Below are 22,693 nucleotides of genomic sequence, written 5' to 3' on the forward strand. Positions count from 1 at the left end.
GGAAACACTGTGCACCTGGCGATCTGGTCAGCGTGCACTGCGCCCGGCCCGCCACAGGAGTCACTGGTGCACTAGCGTCGTCCTGTCTAACCCGGACGACGCTAGGCCAATTGTGCGTCACCCCACGGACCTCCCGGTCGCGGCCGGCTGTGACAGAGCATGGGCTCGAACCCAGAGTCTCTGGTGGCACAGCTAGCACTGTGATGCAATGCACTAGGCCGCTGCGCCACCCGGGAGACCTGATAGCTACTTTATTGAGGAAAAGTGTATTTACTATGCCTGTAATATGTGCTTGTCCCAGCAAGCTGTCTTAAGATAAATGCACTTACTGTAACTCTCCCTGGATAAGATCATTTGGTAAATGACTAAAATGTAAATGGTAGTAGCCAGGACTGCAGGAGATTGTTTTAAACGATAAAAAAGTCAGTTTCAACATTAAGACCTTTTTTATTTTTTTAAATTATTTTTTTTACATTTGTCACATCCCTAATCTCAGCTCCATGGGGAAATGTGTAGAGTTGCAGGAAATTGGCTTAAAAATACAACCATTTCTCTACACCGCCTAGATGGAGGCCTCAAATCTTCTCTTATACCCTTTTTGAACCAGAAACAACCCTGGAACTGTCATATCTGTGTGTGTGTGTGTGTGTGTGTGTGTGTGTGTGTGTGTGTGTGTGTGTGTGTGTGTGTGTGTGTGTGTGTGTGTGTGTGTGTGTGTGTGTTGTGTGTGTGTGTGTGTGTGTGTTTGCCTCGGTGTGTATACATCTCTGTGTGTTTTGAGCAGGATTGTATCTGAGTGTAGGCATACTACTAATCCAAGGTTTTGCTGCTTCCCCTTCCCACATCAGACAGATCCCCACGGATACAACATCTCCGTGACATCCCCCGCTGGGCCGTCTCCCCAGTTGGCCTACCCCATAATATTAGATTTTTATGCATCCTTCTAATGCCGTCTTTAAGACTCCCTCTCTCCATCCCTCTTTCCTCTGTCTTTTGATCATTATCAGTCTCTGGATGGGGTAAGCCTGCTTTGTGTACTAAAGGGCGTACATGTTATTCTCTCACACGCAAACACACACACGCCTACTAGTATGTATAACCTGTATCATGCAGTGTGTTAGCTTGTCTGTGCATCTTGTCACACACACACACACACACACACACACACACACACACACACACACACACACACACACACACACACACACACACACACACACACACACACACACACACACACACACGAGCTGGGCGATATGGACTAAAATCCATATTGCGATATATTGCCTGGATTGATGCGATAAAAATAAATATAATGCAAAGTTTAGAACATGAATGCGCACCCCTTTTTTTATTTTTAAATTACGCTTTATACTACTACGTCCCATTACCAACATCCATATACGCATATTATTTTAATTCAAAGTTCACATTTCTCTAATATATGCTACTTATTGTAATGAACAATATCAGCAAAATGCCTGCGATAAGTGATCGGTATGGCCGGTGTCTAACATTTGGTTTATCGTCCCAGCTCTCACACACACGCACGCACGCACGCACACACACACACACACACACCGCCAATACAATAAACCCACTGCCGTGACTTACTGTCTAAATATGTGAGTGTGTGTGTATTGTGTGTTACGGTCCCAATAAAGCCTGTGTGTCTCATGCCTGGTGTATTAGTGTCTAGACTGATCCTTGGCTCCTGTCCATCTCTCTGTCTCTCTCTTTCTCTGTCTGTCTCGCCCCCTCCCTGTGTTCTGCTCCATTTCAGTCCTGCGAACCGCGGTTCCCTAAGTCTGCACAGAACCTTCACACACACACCTGGGGAGGGGGGAATTAGGATTAAACTGGGGATAAAATGAAGCTGATCCAAGGTCAGTGTGGTATTCTCCATAAGGTTAGGGACAGCTACATCGTGGTGCCGTTACTCATGACTCCAACTCCCACGTTTAACCACTGCACGTTCGCCAGTGTTTTTGTCAAGTCGATATTTTCCGAGACAATCGTTTGCTGACATAGCATTCGAATTGACGTGGCCAATATGGCAGTAAATGAGTGTTTGACGATGACCCTAGGTCCAATTGTGATATGATTCGCTAATTAGACACACACACGAGAGAGAGGCCATTAGCTGCCGTGCAGGCCGTGTTAATGGTGCACTCTCCAGTTTAACAGCTGCCCATTCCCATTGTCAGCTGTAACAGTTATGGGAGAGATAATAGTCTAATTGTCTCAAGCCCGTTGTGTTTGGAAGAAATGGACAGTATCTGTGGATTCATGTTGAAGTCTCAAAGGTTAGATTTAAGCAATAGGGCCCGAGGAGGTGTGGTATATCACCAAAATACCACGGCTTAGGACTGTTCTTAAACACGACTTAATGCGGAGTGCCTGGATTACAGTTCTTTGTTGTGGTATACTGGCCATTTACCACAAATCCCGAGGTTATAATATTGCTATTATAAACTGGTTGCCAACGTAATTAGAACAGTAAAAATAAATGCTCTGTCATATCTGTGGTATACGGTCTGATATACCATGGCTGTCAGCCAAACAGCCTTCAGGGCTCGAACCACCCAGTTTATAATGCAAATTATACCAGAGCGTTGTGGAATACTCGTTTCTGAAAGGGCTAGAAGGGCATTCTAGTATTCAAAAACCTAATCATGATGCAATATAAAGCACTGCAGACTGTACTTGCTACAAAGTTACAGAAAGCTAAACCAACAGCTACACACACCGAAATTGAATACATTGTAAGTGCAGGTACAAAGAGGAAAAACGTAGCTAGCGAACTAGCATTCATTTGTTTTTGCAGAGACATCTGATAACCTAATGTGGTGTATGATGGGATGAACATAAATTTCTCCGGTCCTTCAATGTTTCAGTCATGATCTGTGCTGTCTCACGTTTCTAGATTGGCCACCACACAGCAATGGATATTGTTGAATTCGGTTGTCATATTGGCATGTTTGCTAGGAACAAACTAGCTAGCTTCTAGCTTAGAGTGTTTGATATGCAATGCGATCTCCTCGTCATGAGCAGTGTCCTGACGATAAGGCAGGCAACTTTCCTATGCCAGGCAAGATCGCGTGTCATTAGCGCATTGTTATGGATCGATCCAAATTCATTTCACTATAAAACAAGCTTAAACAAACGCAAATGCAGCAACTTTGCTTTTATTCTCGCTGCAGAGGTTGACGTGACTGTGTCAGCTGTAGTTGGCTGGCTAGCTAGCAAGGAATGAGAACATTGGCATACAGCATGGCAACGGAACAAAAATAATGAACAACTGGGTCGCATCCCTGACATTTAAATTTTTTTTTTTTTTTTTTAAACTATAAATGAAAGCATGTTATATCTACTGGCAAATGTGTGACTTAGTATTGCTTTCTTTGGCAACTGTGTTATAAGCAGGATAAACACCTCCGTTCTGTACATTACCTCAGAAAAAATGTACGCCACCAAGGGACTCCGCCTCGGCCCCGCAGCGTGGTCCATTATTTCCAAGGTAATGTACAGAACGTCAGTGTTTGTCCCTTACATATGCGATACACCATCACCCACTCCCTCTCTCTCCTGCTCCATCTCTTTGTCTTGTGTCTCTCCCCTGCCTCCTGTCCCTCTGTTTTGTATGTATCACACATACACACCACTGTTTACATACATACTGCTGAGATATTCTGTACCAGCTACACTGGGCCTGTGAGTTTGAAACGGACACAGTGAGAGCATGCTGGACACATTATGTACAGTGGGATTAGCTACACAATGGAGAATACAGACACAATGGGGAATAGGCTACATGTGGAAATGACAGTGCATTTCCCATATTCACCTGCTTGCTGGATGTTGTATATGTATAAGTAAGACATCCCAAGGTGCTACCTGTCTTACTCCAGCTCTATATTATGTCTCCAGGTAAGAAACTAGCCCGGCTCTCTCACTGTATGAATACAGCATATTTCCTGTTCAGGTCCTCCCATCTCGTTCTCTCCTCCCCCCTGCATAATCTCTATGGATGTGCTTTGGTCTGACTACCCAATGGAACAGGCCTATAATTCCCTGCCCCTGGCCCTGTCACACGCCTGCAGACTACTGATTATTTGCTGCTCTTACAGGCCTTCTGAATAAATATGTATGTGTGTGTGTGTGTGTGTTTCCCTGTGTCTGTGTTTGTTAATATAGGTCTTGAAATCGTGTGTGTGTGTGTGTGTGTGTGTGCACTCCTAATTCCTGAGGTTGTCACCTGCCCCACGGCCCACCTCTAGCTCTAGTCATTAGGCCCTGCCCGGCCGGGGCCACATGCCCAGAGGGGGTGAGGGCAGAGGGGGCTGCTGGTTTCAGGTGAGCCCCAAATCTTTCTGACCTATGGTGACACTGATAAGGCAGAGGGGATGCAGTGTAGATTTGAGCAGCATAGGAATGGAAGGGAAGCGAGAGGGTGACAATGTCTCGATGGCTGGTGGAACGCACATATCCGTTTCAGGCCCAGGGAGTCTTACTGTTTGATGTTTTAATGCAGTGGTTCCCAAACTTTTTATCGTCCCGTACCCCCTTCAAACATTCAACCTCCAGCTGCGTACCCCCTCTAGCACCAGGGTCAGTGCACTCTCAAATGTTGTTTTTTTGCCATCATTGTAATAAGCCTGCCACACATACACACACTAAACAATACGTGTCAATACTTTGCCCCTTGATAACCAGCGCACTTCTGTGTGTTGTCGCTGCCCATATCATTGCATAGTGCAGAAAAATACACGAGAGTTATTGGGCCTTGCTTTAACAAAGTTAACCGTTTTCACTGTGGTGTCCAAAACGTCTTTCAAGCTGTCAGGTATTCCCTTGGCAGCAAGAGCCTCTCGGTGGATGCGGCAGTGTACCCAAGTGGCGTCGGGAGCAACTGCTTGCACTCGCGTTACCACTCCACTATGTCTTCCTGTCATGGCTTTTGCGCCATCAGTACAGATACCAACACATCTTGACCAACAAAGTCCATTTGATGGCACAAAGCTGTCCAGTATCATCTCCTGTTGTCCTGGTTTCCAGTGGTTTGCAGAAGAGGATGTCTTCCTTAATTGATCCCCCCATAAACATAACGGACATATACCAGGAGCTGTGCCAGGGCCACGTCTGTTGACTCATCCAGCTGTAATGCATAGAATTCACTGGCATGTATGCGAAGCAGTAATTGTTTCAAAACATCTCCTGCCATTTCACTGATGCGTCGTGAAACAGTGTTGTTTGATTAAAGCATCGTCTGTATAGTTTTTGGGGCCTTTTCCCCCAGCATTGTCCCAGCCATATCTGTGGCAGCATGAAGAATTTAGTCCTTCACAATAGTATGGGGCTTGCCTGTCCTAGCCACTCGGTAACTCACCATATAAAATGCTTCTAGCCCCTATTTATTAATGTTATCTGTTGCTTTGATACTTGTCTTACTACTCAAAGTCGTGTTTATTCTCGCTCCAAAAACTTCCGTGGCTTATTTTTCAAATTGGCATGTTTCGTTTCCAAATGTCTGTGCAAGAGTGACGGTTTCAATTGAGTTGTGTGAGAGTACTTTTTCACGTATAACATACCGTGGCTGAGTAAAGGCACTACTCTCAATATAAGTGAACCCCAAATCAATGTAGTTCTCATCATATTTACGCCTCTTCGATGGTCCAACGTCCCCGTCTGTTGTTCGGTGCTTTCCCGGGTAAGGGGGCAGTAGCTCTTCGGCTGCATCAGATTCACAACTGTCAGTGTCCATGCTAGCTGGGCTAACAACAAATGTAGAATTATTGATGATAGCAATGGATGTGCTCGTGGAAGCAGAACAGTTTGTCGTCGAAAGGTGCAGGTGTAGTATAGTCGTGGCCAAAAGTTTTGAGAATTACACAAATATTAATTTTCACAAAGTTTTCTGCTTCAGTGTCTTTAGATATTTTTGTCAGATGATACTATGGAATACTGAAGTATAATTACAAGCATTTCATAAGTGTCAAAGGCTTTTATTGACAATTGCATGAAGTTGATGCAAGGAGTCAATATTTGCAGTGTTGACACTTATTTTTCAAGACCTCTGGAATCTGCCCTGGCATGCTGTCAATTAACTTCTGGGCCACATCCTGACTGATGGCAGCCCATTCTTGCATAATCAATGATTGGAGTTTGTCAGAATTTGTGGGTTTTTGTTTGTCCACCCGCCTCTTGAGGATTGACCACAAGTTCGCAATGGGATTAAGGTCTGGGGAGTTTCCTGGCCATGGACCCAAAATATCAATGTTTTGTTCCCTGAGCCACTTAGTTATCACTTTTGCCTTATGGCAAGGTGCTCCATCATGCTGGAAAAGGCCATGTTCGTCACCAAACTGTTCCTGGATGGTTGGGAGAAGTTGCTCTCGAAGGATGTGTTGGTACCATTCTTTACTCATGGCTGTGTTCTTAGCTGAGAAGCAACCCCACACATGAATGGTCTCAGGATGCTTTACTGTTGGCATGACACAGGACTGATGCTAGCGCTCATCTTGTCTTCTCCGGACAAGCTTTTTTCTAGATGCCCCAAACAATTGGAAAGGACATTCATCAGAGAAAATTACTTTACCCCAGTCCTCAGGAGTCCAATCCCTGTACCTTTTGCAGAATATCAGTGTGTCCCTGATGTTATTCCTGGAGAGAAGTGGCTTCTTTGCTGCCCTTTTTGACACCAGGCCATCCTCCAAAAGTCTTGGCCTCACTGTGCGTGCAGATGCACTCACACCTGCCTTCTGCCATTCCTGAGCAAGCTCTGTACTGGTGGTGCCCCGATCCCGCAGCTGAATCAACTTTAGCAGACGGTCCTGGTGCTTGCTGGACTTTCTTGGGCACCCTGAAGCCTTCTTCACAACAATTGAACCGCTCTCCTTGAAGTTCTTGATGGTCTGATAAGTGGTTTATTTAGGTGCAATCTTACTGGCAGCAATATCCTTGCCAGTGAAGCCCTTTTTGTGCAAAGCAATGATGACGGCACGTGTTTCCTTGCAGGTAACCATGGCTGACAGTGGAAGAACAATGATTCCAAGCACCACCCTCCTTTTGAAGCTTCCAGTCTGTTATTCAAACTCAATCAGCATGACAGAGTGATCTCCAGCCTTGTCCTCGTCAACACTCACACACTGTTAACGAGAGAATCACTGACATGATGTCAGCTGGTCCTTTTGTGGCAGGGCTGAAATGCAGCGGAAATGTTTTTGGGGGTATTCAGTTAATTTGCATGGCAAAGAGGGACTTTCCAATTAATTGCAATTCATCTGATCACTCTTCATAACATTCTGTTGTATAAGCAAATTGCCATCATACAAACTGAGGCAGCAGACTTTGTGAAAATGTATATTTGATTTATCCTCAAAACTTTTGGCCGATTCTGTACAGCTGGTAATAGCAGTACTACCAGTAGAGCTGGTATGTGTCTCTATGGACGCGGGCCTTACACTTTTTTGAACCTTTTATCAATTTTCAAGCAAACGGCATGAGCAGCAGCCACGTTTGGCAACATAAGGGGCCGTTAGTGGAATTCCCACGTGAGAGTATCAGTTAATGTGATTGGATGTTAATTATTTAACTAGGCTACCTGTATTTGACATTGTGTTGTTATTTCGCTGAACACTAGATGATTTAATTTGATTTTTGGTAGTAAAATGGGGCTACTCAGGCAAGAAAACAACCTCACCCAAATGTATAGCCCCGTTGGAAAATATAAATTTACTTTTGTTTTTGTTTTTTTGCACGTACCTCTGGGGGTTTGGGAATACCCTGGGTAATTGAAAGTGCATTGAGATAGAACATCTCCTCCATAACATAAACCGTGTTCTGCTGGACCACAGGTTCTATCCACTGGAGGAGGGGATGTTTCTATAGAATCCATGTGTAAATGGATATAATCTCTCAGTGAATTGACCCTGTTTTGGAGGACATTTTCTCCTAAATCGAGACATGCTCAGTCCCAGCTCTATGATAATATCTAGTATTAGCATATATACAGTACCAGTCAAAAGTTTGGACACACCTACTCATTCAAGGGGTTTCCTTTATTTTCACTATTTTCTACATTGTAGAATAATAGTGAAGACATCAACACTATTGAATAACACCTATGGAATCATGTAGCAATCAAAACAGTGTTAAACAAATAAAAAATAAATGTCATATCAAAGTAGCCACCCTCTGCCTTGATGACAGCTTTGCACACTCTTGGTATTCTCTCAACCAGCTTCATGATTAATGCTTTTCCAACTGTCTTGAAGGAGTTCCCACATATGCTGAGTAGTTGTTGGCAGCTTTTTCTTCACTCTGCGGTCCAACTCACCCCAAACCATCTCAATTGGGTTGAGGTCGGGTGATTGTGGAGGACAAGTCATCTGATGCAGCACTCCATCACTCTCCTTTTGGTCAAATAGCCTTTACACAGCCCGGAGGTGTGTAGGGTCATTGTCCTGTTGAAAAACAAATGATAGTCCAGGTAAGCGTGAAAGAGATGGGATGGTGTTTTGCTGCAGAATGCTGTGGTAGCGATGCTGGTTAAGTGTGCCTTGAATTCTAAATAAATCACAAACAGTTTCACCAGCAAAGCACCCCCCACACCAACACACCTCTTCCTCCATGCTTCACGGTGGGAACCACACATGCAGATATCATTCGTTCACCTTCTCTGCGTCTCAAAAAGACATGGCGGTTGGAACCACAAATCTAATTTGGACTCATCAGACCAAAGGACAGATTTTCCACCGGTCTAATGTCCATTGCTCGTGTTTCTTGGCCCAAGCAAGTCTCTTCTTCTTATTGGTGTCTTTTAGTAGTGGTTTCTTTGCAGCAATTCGACCATGAAGGCCTGATTCACGCAGTCTGCTCTGAACAGTTGATGCTGAGATGTCTGTTACTGGAACTTTGAAGCATTTATTTGGGCTGCAATTTCTGAGGCTGGTTTTTTCAAATGAGCGTGTCCTCTACAGCAGAGGTAACATTCCTGTGGCGGTCCTCATGAGAGCCATAGAGCTTGATGTTTTTTTGTCGACTGCACGTGAAGAACCTTTGAAAGTTCTTGACATTTTCCGTGTTGACTGACCTTCATGTCTTAAAGTAATGAGGGACTATTGGTCCTATTGTGGACTATTGTGGTCCTTCTGTAGCTCAGTTGGTAGAGCATGGCGCTTGTAACGCCAGGGTAGTGGGTTCGATTCCCGGGACCACCCATACGTAGAATGTATGCACACATGACTGTAAGTCGCTTTGGATAAAAGCGTCTGCTAAATGGCATATATTATTGGTCTTTTTTACCAAATAGGGCTATCGTCTATACATATATATATTACAAACTGAGCAATCGGGGGAGATGGGCCTTGGTCTGAGAGATGACCAGTTCCTCTGTGGAGATGAGAGAAGTTTCCATAAGGACAGCCATCTGTGCAGCACTCCACCGATCAGGTATTTTATGGTAGAGTGGCTAGATGGAATCCACTCCTCAGTAAAAGGCTCATGATGGCCTGCTTCGAGTTTGCCAAAAGGCACCTATAGACTCTCAGACCATGAGAAACAATATTCCTTGGTTTGATGAAACCAAAATTGAACTCTTTAGCCTGAATACCAAGAGTCACGTCTGGAGGAAACCTGACACCATCCCTACGGTGAAGCATGGGGGTAGCAGCATCATGCTGAGGGGATGTTTTTCCAGAGGCAGGGACTGGGAGACTAGTCAGGATTGAGGGAAAGATGAATGGTGCAAAGTACTAGTTTGAGAAACAGACGCCTCTCAAGTCTTCAACTGGCAGCTTTATTAAATAGTACCCGCAAAACACCAGTCTCAACATCAACAGTGAACAGACGACTGCCTTCTAGGCAGAGTTGCAAAGAAAAAAGCCATATCTCAGACTGGCCAAGTAAAATAAAATATTAAGATGGGCAAAAGAACACAGACACTGGACAGAGGAACTCTTGGCAATTTCTCACATGGAATAGCCTTCATTTCTCAGAACAAGAATAGACTGATGAGTATGTTTCTGGCCATTTTGACCCACAAATGCTGATGCTCCAGATACTCAACATGTCTGAAGAAGACCAGTTTTATTGCTTCTTTAATGAGCACATCACTTTTCAGCTGTGCTAACATATTTGCCAAAGGGTTTTCTAATGATCAATTAGCCTTTGATGCACCTGTACTGACCGTGACCCAAAAAGATCATCAAGGACATCCAGCACCCGGGCCACTGCCTGTTCACCCCGCTATCATCCCAAAGACGAGGTCAGTACAGGTGCATCAAAGCTGGGACAGAGAGATAGAAGCTCTTTTTCAATCTCAAGGCCATCAGACTGTTCAACAGCCGTCACTAACATTGAGTGGCTGCTGCCAACATACTGGCTCAAATATCTAGCCACTTTAATTACAAAAAATTGGATGTAATAAATATATCACTAGTCACTTTAAACAATGCCACTTTATTTAATGTTTACATACCCTACCCATACATTATCTTACCTCATTTGCACTCACTGTATATAGACTTTTTGTTTTCTTTTGTTCTACTGTATTATTGACTATGATTTGTTTATTCCATGTGTAACTCTGTGTTGTTTGTATGTGTCGAATTGCTATGCTTTATCTTGGCCAGGTCGCAGTTGCAAATGAGAACTTGTTCTCAACTAGCCTACCTGGTTAAATAAAGGTGAACTAAAAAAAAATATGTAAAAAAATCTCATATGTATATCCTGTACTCTATACCATCTACTACATCTTGCCTATGCCGAATGGCCATTGCTCATCCATATATTTTTATGTACATATTCAAATTCACCCCTTTACACTTGTGTGTATTGTGTAAGGTAGTTGTTGTGAAATTGTTAGATTACTTGTTAGATATTACTGCACGGTCGGGACTAGAAGCACAAGCATTTCGCTACACTCGCATTAACATCTGCTAACCATGTGTATGTGACCAATACAATTTGATTTGATTTGACTTGGATTAGCTAACACAATGTGCCATTGGAACACAGGAGTGATGGTTGCTGATAATGGGCCTATGTACACCTATGTACGCCTATGTAGATATTAAATATCAGCCTTTTCCAGCTACAACATTAATTTACAACATTAACAATGTCTACACTGTATTTCTGATCAATTCGATGTTATTTTAATGGACAAAAAATGTTTTTTTCTTTCAAAAACAAGGACATTTCTAAGTGACCCCAAACTTTTGACCAGTAGTTTATGTATGTATATAGATATATATAAACATTGTATTTGTTTCACTATTTTGTGTGTTGGAAACATAAAAGTTAGATGTTTCGACTGACTCTCTTTTTATGTAGATGATAAAGGGGAAACACACCCACACACCAAGATTAAATGGGTTTTTCACGAGCCATGGCATCATTTTCCATCGGTTTACGCTTTTCCCCCCCAAAGCTTAACTGTGCTATACAGAGTCTTAGCAGTGTCTAGAGTTACCCAGACCTGTAATAGTTCCAAGATGAACATCAAAGACCTGCCTTTCTAATCAACACAAACACGATCAATATCCTTTCAAAGAAATACTACATTGGAGTAACAGGAGGCTTGTCTCTGCCGACTGAGAAGTCAACTCTTTCAGCTTGATCTCCCCTTGGTTGTTAAAGAGCTCTGTGTTCGAGCCAGCTCTTTGTCCATAAACACTGCTCATGTCGACCCGAGAATGGAGGTGGCGCTCTCTCTCTGAAGGCTCGTAAAGTACACACGCACATACTATTCATGTGGATCGGAGGAGGAAATTCGGAAGGCTTGTCAACAGAACAATCCAATATAGAGGTTTAGCGAGGACTTATACTTTGACATTGGGAAACTTCTATGCGTGGTATATTTATAAAAGTCAGACCTAGGATCAGTGAATCCTCTTCAACTCAACCCTCCGTGTTAACATGCGTTGATTGGCGCAGGGTAAATGGCTTCGAGGGTCGGAAATATAATGCAATTCAAACACGCAGCGTGAATAATGTCAATTGGGACTGATCACTCCGTAGTCCATATGCGCCGCCAATTTATAGCAGCCACCTGCTGATGCACACCTGAGCTTTTGTGCCAGAACACTCACCAGACAATCCACTGCACATCACAGTAGACTACAATGGAGAGGTGAGGTCGTGGCCATTTTATGCAGTTGGATGGTAAAGATGTCATGGATTTCAATGGATGTCTATGCAGGGTAACTCCAGCACACCATTGATTGTGCTTCTCTCCAGTGTGGTGAAATGATAGCCTGCTTTGTGATAAGGGATACAACGGCTGGTTTTCCTCCAAAGTAGCGTTTGATATCCCTCTGTTTGACACTTTACAAAGCACTATTGATCCTCAGGGAATAGGCCTACAAGAACTGCTCATACTCATCTCTAAGCCATGAGTTTGTGTGTGTGTGTGTGTGTGTGTGTGTGTGTGTGTGTGTGTGTGTGTGTGTGTGTGTGTGTGTGTGTGTGTGTGTGTGTGTGTGTGTGTGTGTGTGTGTGTGTGTGTGTGTGTGTGTGTGTGTGTGTGTGCGTGCGCGCTGTGTCTCTAACGAACACTCCCACACACTTACAGTACACATGCACACACACACACTCTCCTAGGAAATTAAGTGCTGAGGGCATCATGAGAATGACTGGCAATTTTTGCTTTGTGATTCACGCTCCACAGGGAATCATGGGATCAATCGCTGTAGCGATGATCGCCCATGCAGATTCTAGCTAACGCTCGTAGCATCAGGGTTGTTGACATTGATAGCGGGAGATGTGAGTGTGTGTGAGAGAATAGTCTATTGTCAGATCTCCCTCTGTGTGACTTTGTTCCCAGCTACAGTGTAAGAATCTGTCTTTATGTCCAGAGTCAATGTTCCAAAGTGGACGGTAGTTGATCTCCAGTGTGTAAGAGGGAGAGATGGGGAAGCTATCTTATAGATTTTTTACATTTGGAAATTGACTAGGGTGTAAAGTTGAAATATTGATCTTGGGCTGAATTTCAACTTTTCTAGACAGTGAAAGGCCTTCGTGCTCCCAACCCTGCCTTCATTTTTGATATGATAGAAGGATCTACATTTTTATGCTGTATGATAAATTGATGTCGAGAAATAACTCCCACTGTTTTTTTGTCAAACGAGGGTCGAGCTTACTTTTTCTGTTGTTACTCAGGTTTCACTGACACTAAAGTTCTTTATGGGTTCACTGGGATCCAGTTAAAGAAGTGCCCGTAGCAAACTGGGTGAGTCAAAGTGCTCAAAGCAAAGTTCGCTCCGCTCTGTTGCCTCTTCAGTGAACTGTTTGTGTTTGTTCCTGATGTGTGAAAGGTGTGACCTTTCTGTCAGACAGGGCCTGGGGTCCCCCTGGTCTGTTTACAACACAACACCAGCCTTCCTTCTCCACCTGCTCTGCCGACTCTTAAAGTTAGTTACCTTCGTGCACGGAGACGGACAAGAGAGACAGAGTGCAGAGAAGGGAAACAAAGATTCTTGAAACAGTAGAGAAATAACAGTCATGGAGAGGGAAAGAGAGGGAAATAAACACAGCCCCCGTGTTTACCCAAGGCCCTTGAACGCCACCAGCCCACAGTGGGGCATCGTGGATAGTCAAGTGGTCAGAGGATTAGTTGTGTCATCAAGTACAGCTACCCAAGTTGGCAGGTCACACACACACACACACACACACACACACACACACACACACACACACACACACACACACACACACACACACACACACACACACACACACACACACACACACACACACACACACACACACACACACACACACACACACACACACACACACACACACACACACACACACACAACCTCTCTCATCATCACCCAGTGCCTGGGCTTACCTCCGCTGTACCCGCACCCCACCATACCCCTGTCTGCGCATTATGCCCTGAATATATTCTACCATGCCCAGAAACCTGCTCCTCTTATCCTCTGCCCCCAACGCTCTAGGCGACCAGTTTTGATAGCCTCTAGCCGCACCCTCATACTACTCCTTCTCTGTTCCGCGGGTGATGTGGAGGTAAACCCAGGCCCTGCATGCCCCCAGATACCCTCATTTGTTGACTTCTGTGATCGAAAAAGTCTTGGTTTTATGCATGTCAATATCAGAAGCCTCCTCCCTAAGTTTGTTTTACTCACTGCTTTAGCACACTCTGCTAACCCTGATGTCCTTGCCGTGTCTGAATCCTGGCTCAGGAAGGCCACCAAAAATTCAGAGATTTCCATACCCAACTATAACATCTTCCGTCAAGATAGAACTGCCAAAGGGGGCGGAGTCGCAGTCTACTGCAGAGATAGCCTGCAAAGTAATGTCATACTTTCCAGGTCCATACCCAAACAGTTTGAACTACTAATTTTGAAAATTACTCTCTCCAGAAACAAGTCTATCACTGTTGCCGCCTGCTACCGACCCCCGTCAGCTCCCAGCTGCGCCCTGGACACCATTTGTGAATTGATCGCCCCCATCTAGCTTCAGAGTTTGTTCTGTTAGGTGACCTAAACTGGGATATGCTTAACACCCCGGCAGTCCTACAATCTAAGCTAGATGCCCTCAATCTCACTCAAATCATCAAGGAACCCACCAGGTACAACCCTAACTCTGTAAACAAGGGCACCCTCATAGACGCTATCCTGACCAACTGGCCCTCCAAATATACCTCCGCTGTCTTCAACCAGGATCTCAGCGATCACTGCCTCATCGCCTGTATCCGCCACGGAGCCGCAGTCAAACGACCACCCTCATCACTGTCAAACGCTCCCTAAAACACTTCTGTGAGCAGGCCTTTCTAATCGACCTGGCCCGTGTATCCTGGAAGGACATTGACCTCATCCCGTCAGTTGAGGATGCCTGGTCATTCTTTAAAAGTAACTTCCTCACCATTTTAGATAAGCATGCTCCGTTCAAAAAATGCAGAACCAAGAACAGATACAGCCCTTGGTTCACTCCAGACCTGACTGCCCTCGACCAGCACAAAAACATCCTGTGGCGGACTGCAATAGCATCGAATAGCCCCGTGATATGCAACTGTTCAGGAAGTCAGGAACCAATACACGCAGTCAGTCAGGAAAGCTAAGGCCAGCTTCTTCAGGCAGAAGTTTGCATCCTGTAGCTCCAACTCCAAAAGTTCTGGGACACTGTGAAGTCCATGGAGAACAAGAGCACCTCCTCCCAGCTGCCCACTGCACTGAGGCTAGGAAACACGGTCTCCACCGATAAATCCATGATTATCGAAAACTTCAATAAGCACTTCTCAACGGCTGGCCATGCCTTCCGCCTGGCTACTCCAACCTCGGCCAACAGCTCCGCCCCCCGTAGTTCCTCACCCAAGCCTCTCCAGGTTCTCCTTACCCAAATCCAGATAGCAGATGTTCTGAAAGAGCTGCAAAACCTGGACCCGTACAAATCAGCTGTGCTTGACAATCTGGACCCGCTATTTCTGAAACTATCTGCCGCCATTGTCGCAACCCCTATTACCAGCCTGTTCAACCTCTCTTTCATATCGTCTGAGATCCCCAAGGATTGGAAAGCTGCCGCAGTCATCCCCCTCTTCAAAGGGGGAGACACCCTGGACCCAAACTGCTATAGACCTATATCCATCCTGCCCTGCCTATCTAAGGTCTTCGAAAGCCAAGTCAACAAACAGGTCACTGACCATCTCGAATCCCACCGTACCTTCTCCGCTGTGCAATCTGGTTTCCGAGCCGGTCACGGGTGCACCTCAGCCACACTCAAGGTACTAAATGATATCATATCCGCCATCGATAAAGACAGTACTGTGCAGCCGTCTTCATCGACCTCGCCAAGGCTTTCGACTCTGTCAATCACCAAATTCTTATCGGCAGACTCAACAGCCTCGGTTTTTCGGATGACTGCCTTGCCTGGTTCACCAATTACTTTGCAGACAGAGTTCAGTGTGTCAAATCAGAGGGCATGCTGTCCGGTCCTCTGGCAGTCTCTATGGGGGTGCCACAGGGTTCAATTCTCGGGCCGACTCTTTCTCTGTATATATCAATGATGTTGCTCTTGCTGCGGGCGATTCCCTGATCCACCTCTACGCAGACACACCATTCTATATACTTTCGATTGGACACTGTGCTATCCAACCTCAAACGAGCTTCAATGCCATACAGCACTCCTTCCGTGGCCTCCAACTGCTCTTAAACGCGAGTAAAACCAAATGCATGCTTTTCAACCGATCGCTGCCTGCACCCGCATGCCCGACTAGCATCACCACCCTGGATGGTTCCAACCTTGAATATGTGGACATCTATAAGTACCTAGGTGTCTGGCTAGACTGCAAACTCTCCTTCCAGACTCACATCAAACATCTCCAATCAAAATCAAATCCAGAGTCGGCTTTCTATTCCGCAACAAAGCCTCCTTCACTCACGCTGCCAAGCTTACCCTAGTAAAACTGACTATCCTACCGATCCTCGACTTCGGCGATGTCATCTACAAAATGGCTTCCAACACTCTACTCAGCAAACTGGATGCAGTCTATCACAGTGCCATCCGTTTTGTCACTAAAGCACCTTATACCACCCACCACTGCGACTTGTATGCTCTAGTCGGCTGGCCCTCACTACATATTCGTCGCCAGACCCACTGGCTCCAGGTCATCTACAAGTCCATGCTAGGTAAAGCTCCGCCTTATCTCAGTTCACTGGTCACGATGGCAACACCCATCCGTAGCACGCGCTCCAGCAGGTGTATCTCACTGATCATCCCTAAAGCCAACACCTCATTTGGCCGCCTTTCGTTCCAGTACTCTGCTGCCTGTGACTGGAACGAATTGCAAAAATCGCTGAAGTTGGAGACTTTTATCTCCCTCACCAACTTCAAACATCAGCTATCCGAGCAGCTAACCGATCGCTGCAGCTGTACATAGTCTATAGGTAAATAGCTCACCCTTTTTCACCTACCTCATTCCCATACTGTTTTTATACTGTTTTTTATTTATTTACTTTTCTGCTCTTTTGCACACCAATATCTCTACCTGTACATGCCCATCTGATCATTTATCACTCCAGTGTTAATCTGCAAAATTGTATTATTCGCCTACCTCCTCATGCCTTTTGCACACATTGTATATAGACTGCCCATTTTTTTCTACTGTGTTATTGACTTGCTAATTGTTTACTCCATGTGTAACTCTGTGTTGTCTGTTCACACTGCTATGCTTTATCTTGGCCAGGTCGCAGTTGCAAATGAGAACTTGTTCTCAACTAGCCTACCTGGTTAAATAAAGGTGGGAAAAAAAAAAAAAAACACACACACACACACACACACACACAGCCAACAACAGGGAAAGATTTCCTTGCTGGGTAGATGAGGGGTTGCTAGGTGGCCTGTCAGAGCACCCACACAGGGGACCCCGCCGTTTTTCTGAGAGAGACACACACAGACATGTTGTGACGTTTAGTGTGGTTCACACCTCGGCCTCCCTGAGAGGGGTTAGCAGAGCTCAAGTGGCAGTTGAAGTTTGAAACATTTGAACAGTAAACAAAGAGTTCTACCAGCGTTGTAAAGTTCAGTGTTGGGATGAAGTTGTGTTTGAGTGACGGGGGGCAATCCTCTAGACAGGCCAATGTCAGCAAACCAACTTCACAGTTCATCAGGAGCTGTGTGTGCTGGCTAAACTATGTTCAATAATTCAACTAAATGTAGCCTATTGGGTTCCACAAGTGTTTACAAAAAAACAAAGATGCAATTTAAATCTATACTGTAGGCTATGTGCGAATCATGTTGCATACTGTGTGTGTGTGTGTGTGTTGTATTACTGTATTGCAGATCGTTTACGTTGGACCTAGCTTGCATTGGCTCTATTTACTGACAATAGGGAAGTGTTCATTTACCTTTTCGCCACCTCAGTCTTTTCAAATCAATACTTAAGTGTCCACGTGTGTTCTATTTTGTGTGTTTACTGCTTCTTTATGAAGCCATCATCACCACTATAAACAAGGAGATATCCATCCTGGGAGAGTGTTTGAGTTGAAATGATTTGCTCTGGACAAAATAGCTTTGATGAGAATCATCCCGCTTCAACATTCCGCTTCTGTGTCAGTTTTACGAGCGTTTATCGGGAAGCTCTGAAGCTGCTTGGAGTGCCTTAATAAAACCCTCTTAATAAACGGACCGGTGGCGACGGTGCGGCTGGGTTTCAATTGGTTCGACTGTAGCGCTCTTGTTCCGTGGGTTTAGTTGGGGTTTCTGACAGGCAACGGTGGGAGAAGAGTCGCATTGTTTGACTTTTTAAAGGACTGACACATGCGCGCACGACCGGATTCGGTGTGCCTGCATGTGGATAATGCTGGAGCACCTGTTCAATACTTCATGAGGCTCCGTGTGAGCTGCCATCGACAGGTTTTTAAATACCCACTTTAGACTAGAAGTCTGCTACCCCAGCATATTCTCAACGACACCCCCTGCAGATGGCTAAAATGGCAACCTCCTTCCCAAACCTAGCTCAGGGACCAAAACTGAACCCTTCAGACTCTGAATGAGACCATTAAAAACCAGATCCCCTCCGAAAAGGCTTTCAGACCCCTGTGAGCGAGGCACTCCTCTTTTCATCTTTTTAAATCAAGACCCGAGCGAGAGTCTGAGGAATGAGTGAAGGGTGCAGAGATACTGTTCCCTAGTGTTTTGCACGCACACATACACACACCACTTCAATGGACGGTACAGTTTGTCTGAAACCGTGCCCATCCTGCCCTGCAACGCTGTGGATTCTCCTCTCTCACCTGTTATGAGTTAACACACACACACACACACACACACACACACACACACACACACACACACACACACACACACACACACACACACACACACACACACACACACACACACACACACACACACAGGTCTGATGGGCAGTTTGAATATGGCCAGTCCATGATTTGTTTGCCTTGGTCCAGACGGCAGTCATTTAGGAATCATGTCAGTATGTTGGTTTTGATTCTGTTGGTACTCAAACTGAAAATGTTTTCCTGATGGTCTATTGGCAGAGTGAAGGTTTGCTTTCTGGCCAACCTGCTTCATATGCCAGCTGTTCAAATCATGTCCCGGGTGGATGCAGAGTACTTTCCTATCGAAAAATACAGAAAAAGACTTGGGGTGCATCTCAATAGTCTAAACTGATCACCTCTTCCTCATCAGCACCGATCTGAAAACGCACAGTAGGAAAAACCTCAATTTTTTTCTCGCTCTCATTCTCTCTCATTCCGCGTATGGAGCACAGAACTATATTATTATATTTATATATTTGATTCTATTCTATTTTAAATGGATTGCAACGTACACTACCTGTTTGACGAACATCTCCTTCCAAGATCATTGGCATTAATATGGAGTTGGTCCCCCCCCCTTTTGCTGCTATAACAGCCTCCACTCTTCTGGGAAGGCTTTCCACTAGATTTTGGAACATTGCTGCGGGGACTTTGCTGCGTGCGCTCCAATTCAGCCACAGGCATTCGTGAGATTGGGCACTGATATTGGGCGATTAGACCTGGCTCGCGGTCTGCGTTCCAATTCACCCCAAAGGTGTTTCATGGGGTTGAGGTCAGGGCTCTGTGCAGGCCAGTCAAGTTTTTACACCCCGATCTCGACAAACCATTTCTGTATGGACCTCGCTTTGTGCACAGGGGCATTGTCATGCTGGAACAGGAAATGGCCTTCCACAAACTGTTGCCAAAAAGTTAGAAGCACAGAATTGTCTAGAATTTCGTTGTATGTTGTAGCGATACGATTTCCCTTCACTGGAACTAAGGGGCCTAGTCCGAACCATGAAAAACAGCCCCAGACCATTATTCCTCCTCCACCATACTTTACAGTTGGCACTATGCATTGGGGCAGGTAGCGTTCCCCTGGCATTTGCCAAACCTAGATTCGTCCATCGGACTACCAGATGGTGAAGTGTGATTCATCACTCCAGAAAATGCTTTCTCCACTGCTCCAGAGTCCAATGGCGGCGAGCTTTACGCCACTCCATCCAGCCGACACTTGGCATTGCGCATGGTGATTCTAGGCTTGTTTGCGGCTGCGCAACTATTGAAACCCATTTCATGAAGCTCCCAAGGAACAGTTCTTGTGCTGACGTTGCTTCCAGAGGCCTTGTTAGTGGGTGTTGCAACGGAGGACAGGCAATTTTTAAGCACGGTCCCATTTTTTGAGCTCGTGTGGCCTACCACTTTACGGTTGACCTGTTGGTGCTCCTAGACATTTCCACTTCACAATAACAGCACTTATAGTTGACCGGGGCAGCTCTAGCAGGGCAGAAATTTGACCAACTGACTTGTTGGAAAGTTGGCATCCTGTGATGGTCACTGAGCTCTTCAGTAAGGCCATTCTACTGCCATTGTTTCTCTATGGTAGATTGCGTGGCGGTGTGCTCAATTTGATACACCTGTCAGCAACTGTTGTGTCTGAAATAGCCGAATCCACTAATTTGAAGCGGTGTCCACATACATTTTGTGTATATATAGTGTATCACTGGCCAACTCCGACTTCCGTTCAGATCATTGCTTTGGAATGGATTTCTGTGAGCTGTTTGTCCTTTTCATCTGTGGGAGCGTTTCTATAAAAAAAAAAGTTTTTTTTTTTTTAAATAGATGAGATATGAATATAGCTTTTACATTTGGCTTCATTTGAGGACTTTGTTGAGGCAAGACAATCATGTGTAGCTAACTTCAGTCTGAGCAGGAGTAATGGATGGTCTGCTGGCTGAGCAAAGCAGAGACTGATGAGCCTCCTCTCTGTTCCTCCTCCTCTCTGTCTCTCGCCCTCCTTGGTGTTCCATCTTCCTCTCCCTCGCCCTGATAACCTTTAAGATAACAAAAAGACGACGGAGACAAAAATGGGACGACGGTATGGAAAATGCGACCCGAGTCTTTGGCCTAAAGACCGGAGTGAAAGAGAGGGGGAGGAGAGAGGAGAAATGTTTTTCTCGCTTTCTCTAATTAAGACGGATTTAGACCTGGGAACTAGGTGAGGGAACACACTGGCCAATCAATGTTGCTTCTGGATAGAGAGCCAGACAGACTAGGATCAAGCAGACAGGACAGTCTGAGGTGGTCCCCCTTTGACATAGCTGCATCGCATGATGTTTAAGAGACGTCAGAATCAGACTGATTTAACATGGGAGAGTCTCTGATCGGCAGTTGTTCAACACAGAGGTCAATAGCAGTATGTGTGTCTGTGGGACTGTTTGCTTTGATCATCTCGGATGTGATTAGAAAGAGTCTTGCTTTGAAACGGGCGGCAGGTAGCCTAGCGGTTCAGATACGCAAGCCGGGGGAAAAAAACACATTTTGCGCAACAATAAAACATATTTAAATGGCGTGTTTGTTTCTAAGAGAAAAGGGTGTGTTTTGAGAGGTTTCAGTGTTTGTGTGCATTTGCAAAATTGTGTGTGTGTGTGTGTGTCACCGGTTTCACTGATGAGGTTCTCTAAGACCGTAATCTTCATTTGCTTCCCACCTATAGCCGTGTAAACTGATGTTGACCCCGGAGTAGTAAAGACGACCAGTGTTCCTGCAAGGCCACCTTCCGGATCATGTTCAGTAGGGCGACAACGTTTATTCAAACCTACTGAAACGGGGAGGTTTTGTTTTTCCAAGATTTACAACCCAGCTGGTAACGGCACGCTGGACAAATGACCGATTTCGCATTCAGATCTGACACTAAGGCTGTTTGCCAGGCTCAGTGGCCAGTCCAAACCCCGTCTCATCTGGGACAGTGGAAATGATGTGCATATTCTTTTAATCTTTCATTATGAACATGATTCATGGGGGGCATCACAATAGTCTCTGAGATGATGCATCTTTTCAGTGTGAACACAGTGGGGAAGCTGGGATCGTGTACGTGTGTTGACTTTGTGCGTTTGTGTGTTTGTGTGTGATGTGTGGAGTCTTTTGTAGAACAGTATACCAGAACCCCATGGGTTCCTCCTCTCACGTTTCCCCTCCTCGTAATGCTCTCTTATAAACATCAAAGCAGCTCGTTGATTTATATGGAAAACATCCCGTTTCAAAGGGCATGTCTGGCTTTATTAAATGAACAAGGATATTGGTATTTTGTGTTATTAGCAATGTCAGCACTATATGTAATCTGAGAAGCGCTCAACCAGGGCTAAACCCCAAAACACACACACACACACACTATCTTTCTGGGGACTAAACAATTGATTCCCATTCAAAATCCCATTTTCCTTAACCACAAAACCTAACCCTAATTCTAACCTTAACCCTAAACCTGACCCCTAAAATAGCATTTTCTCTTGTGGGGGACTGGCAAGGACTTCTGGTCCCCACAAGGATAGTAAGAACCAAACACTCACGTTGTTTCCATGGCACTGCTCTAGCTCAGCCTTTGCTGTATACTTTAGTTTTGTCTTGCAACCTAGTGTGGGATAATATGGATCTGGAGGTCTGCAGTCCCGCGCCTCCGCCTCCCATCTTCTTTCTTCGGTCTCTGTGGAGTTCATGCAGGACCTACTGGAGCGATACGGTTTCTCTTCCTAGCCTCCCTTTTATCCCCTGTTTCACCCTAGTGTTCTCTTCTTTCATCTTTATATTGACCAAAATGTTGTGTGTTTTGGGGTTTAAATGAGAGAGGAACAGGGAGAGTCGACCAGCCAACTGAATACTGTGAGCTGTTTTTTGTCGTTTGTTTT

General features: G+C 45.1%; 1 protein-coding gene across 2 annotated transcripts in view; it reads left to right on the forward strand.

Moving 5' to 3' along the window:
• LOC118393484 (F-box/LRR-repeat protein 17-like) overlaps positions 1 to 22,693 on the forward strand; it is a 331,937-nt gene that overhangs the window by 90,786 nt on the left and 218,458 nt on the right. The window lies entirely within an intron of this gene.

Source organism: Oncorhynchus keta, chromosome 14 (genome assembly GCF_023373465.1).
Source record: "Oncorhynchus keta strain PuntledgeMale-10-30-2019 chromosome 14, Oket_V2, whole genome shotgun sequence".
Lineage (NCBI taxonomy): Eukaryota > Metazoa > Chordata > Actinopteri > Salmoniformes > Salmonidae > Oncorhynchus > Oncorhynchus keta.